The sequence below is a fragment of the Camelus ferus genome, chromosome 5 (genome assembly GCF_009834535.1).
Source record: "Camelus ferus isolate YT-003-E chromosome 5, BCGSAC_Cfer_1.0, whole genome shotgun sequence".
NCBI lineage: Eukaryota > Metazoa > Chordata > Mammalia > Artiodactyla > Camelidae > Camelus > Camelus ferus.
The window spans coordinates 82,658,492-82,661,817 of NC_045700.1; the positions used below are offsets into that span (position 1 = coordinate 82,658,492).

At 46.0% G+C, this 3,326-nt stretch overlaps 1 non-coding gene across 1 annotated transcript; it reads right to left on the minus strand.

Annotated features, from left to right (window-relative positions):
- Positions 1-419: 419 nt before the first annotated feature.
- TRNAS-AGA lies at positions 420-492 on the minus strand. The gene has a single exon. It is a non-coding gene; the product is annotated as a tRNA-Ser (tRNA).
- Positions 493-3,326: the final 2,834 nt, after the last annotated feature.

Below are 3,326 nucleotides of genomic sequence, written 5' to 3' on the forward strand. Positions count from 1 at the left end.
CCAAACTAAGATAATCTACCCACAGAAAACCCAGGACAGTGGCAGCAGTCAAATCCAAACAATTTTGAAAAAAAAAAATGTTATGGAAATCGTTTTATTCTATTAAACTGCCAGGTTAATTAAATGGGAAGACATTCAGCTACTAAGCTTTTTTTTTAGATTTTTTTTGGGGGGGGAGGTAATTAGGTTTATTTACTTATTATTTTTTTTTAATGGAGGTGCTGGGGATGGAATCCAGGGCCTCGCTTGTGCCAAGCACCCACTCTACCACTGGGCTATGTCACCCTCCGGATACCAATCTTGTTACTATGAGTCTGAGCACATCCTTTTTTCAAAAATATTTTATTTATTTGTTATTGTATTACTTAATTATTTTATTTTGGTGGTGGAGGGAGGTAAGTAGGTTTGTTTATTTTTAGAGGAGATACTGGGGATTGAACTCAGGACCTCATGCATTCTAAGCATGTGCTTTACCAATTGAGCTATACCCTCCCCTTCTGGAGTTAGGGTCCTTTTTTTATTATTATTGAGGTATATTCAGTTTATGATGTTGTGTCAATTTCTGATGTACAGCACAATGTCATGCATGGATATTCATATATTCATTTTCATATTCTTTTTCACCATAAGCTAAAAGATATTGAATATATTTCCCTGTGCTACACCATATAAACTTGTTTATCTATTTTATATATATCAGTCAATATCTGCAAATCTCACATCTTTTTATACGTGATCCATAACCTACTGTACACTGGGTAAATATACTATTGATTTTCTTATTGCATCAATAGGTGTTAAAATTCCACCTCTTTTCTCTCACAGGAAGGTAACATACTTGAGACAGCAAAGTCATTCAAACAATTGTCACACTTACCCACCCAGCATTGCGTAGAAATACAAGAACACACACGTGTTTGCCTACATGTGTTTTTGCAAACATGTATGTGCGCACACTGCCCTAGGGCAGATTTAGAGCTCTAAGAACAATTTGTGCCATCCCAAAATCCCAGGAGCCCTAGAGAATCAGCAGCAACACTGGAAGATCTTTAACAAGGAGGCTGGTGTCCAGAAAAAAACTGTAGACTCTGGAGTCAGAAATAAATCTAGGTTAGCATCCTTGCTCTGCCCTTGAACATCGTTTCCCCTTAAGCAAACCGATGACATCTGTAAGCTCCGGTCTAAAAGAGCAGGACTAATCCCTAATTCACAGATCTGCCTGTGGGAAAGGATTGATCCCATATAGAAACTGCTTAACCGTGCCCGGCACAAAGTAAGGGCTTCAAGATGCTTCGTGCCCTGCTACTTGCTTTTCTTGACAAGTTCTTGCTCTGGAGAATTTCCAGGGAGGTAGGTCAAAGTGGACACACTTCTGAGGACACCAGGTCCCTAGAATATTCTTTCCTTCTCGATAGTACTGTTGACTGATTTGGGATCTCCTGCTAAGTTTTTTTTTTTTTAATCAAGTTTTGTAGTATTCTTGGGCTTCATAGGCCGATATTTTTCCAGAGTCCACCTGATAGACCCCCAACCTGTCTCCAACACTCAGCCCATGCTTCTCTGAGATCTGTGAATTTTTCCTAGATTTTGCTGTTTGTCCTTAATTTACTCACCCTTCCATTCAATGAATAGTTTGTGCTAATCTTCTATTGGGGATATATGACAGCTAAGACAGGCTCGGTTCCACCTTCATGGAGGTCATGTCTTAGAGGAGGAGACAGAAGAGTTAAACAGGCTCATAAGTGGTTTAATTATGACTTGGGACATCATGGTGAGTGTTGTGATGGGAGCTCCAGGAGCGAATGGAGGTGGAAGGCTTGGGGTGCTGATTGCCATCCTGCAAAGGATGGTCAAGGAGGCCTCTCTCGTGGGGAGGCTGGGGCATTAGGCCAAAGTCGGGATGGACTTTCTGGCCGAGGAACAGCTTGTGCAAAGGCCTTGAGCAAGAAGAAACCCAGAACAGCTGTTCAACGGGAACTTCAATAAGGAAACTGTTAGGGATGCGGTACGTTGTCAGCTTCTCTTTTTCCAGATCCTTCACCACTTTTCCAATCCTGAGTTCCTTCTCGAGGAGTTAGTTGCCTATATAATCTTCTTTTAATTTTAAAAGTTTTCTTTGTATGTCAAGTGGTCAACTTAATAAGCTAGATTCTTGTTCTCTTCACTGGTCAAGTCAGAGATGAGTGCAGCCTGGACTCCTACCACCTTGGGACCATGCTCTACTTTTTGATCTCTGCAGGATTTGTGTACCTTTCTTGGTCTTATTAATGTTCTGGGGGGTGGGGGAGAAGTGGCAAAGGCCAAGCGCATGGGTTCCCAGCCTCACTGCAGGAAGCCCATAGCACACTAACCGCCTGTTGCTCCTGTAAACATGTCCCAAGGTGGCCTCGTGTGTCCTCCTCCCCCTCATCCACTAGGGAACAGGGCCTTCCTTCACGCTCTGCCGGGCGCACAGTCCTTCCACAGGCAGAAGCTTTCCTGGAGATGGGCCTTAAGGTCTACAAGGGTCAGCTCAGGGAAAAGGGCTGGGTGGTGGCTGGCGGCTTCCTGTTTTCAGCAGGAGAGTTCAGCCAGCCTTTCCTCACTCTGGGAGGCTCTGAGTTTTCCTCCTGATGCTCTGGAAAGCATCCCAAGCTCTCTGTGCAGCACATCCCACCCTCCTCTCCTCCTCTGCCTCCCTCCCACCCCACACAGATCCTGTGCAGATGCACTAACATCGCCAGGCGTAGGTACCATGGAATTATTCAAAAGATCCCTTCCCATCCAGAGCAGCTCTCTCCGCTCCTCCCCAAGGCTGCTCCCTCTGACATTTCCTGCATGCCCAGACCGAGCCTGTTTGGAAGCCCTCCACCTCCTCCTATCAGTCTGGACTCAGGCCGGCATCTGGGCGCTCAGGACCCCAGCGGCGGCTGCTGCGTGGAGTCCTGACCCTCTGCCATGTCAGCACTGGCCTGGCTCGTTTTCCTCAGCACTCGTCTGCTGGACCCAGACTTCCCCTGCTGGCTCGCTCTCTCTCTCTCTCTCTCTCTCTCTCTCTCTCTCTCTCTCTCTCTCTCTCTCTCTCTCGCCGTGTGAAGGCTCCCTGTCAGAAAAGGCTCCCTGAAGCCTTAGCTTCCAGCAGCTCGCTCCTTGCAGCCTTCCGGCTAAAGGATGTTGGATCAGCCCGGTGCCTTGGTTCACAAAGGGAAATTCAGCTCAGTGCAGCCTTTACACCCTCAAAACCCCCTACCTTGCAGGTTGTACCTGCCGGTCTTGGCACTGTCTTTCTTTTTTGATTTTCTTGACTATCTTTCCTCCTTTCTGTGAAAGGACCTGAGGGAATTAAT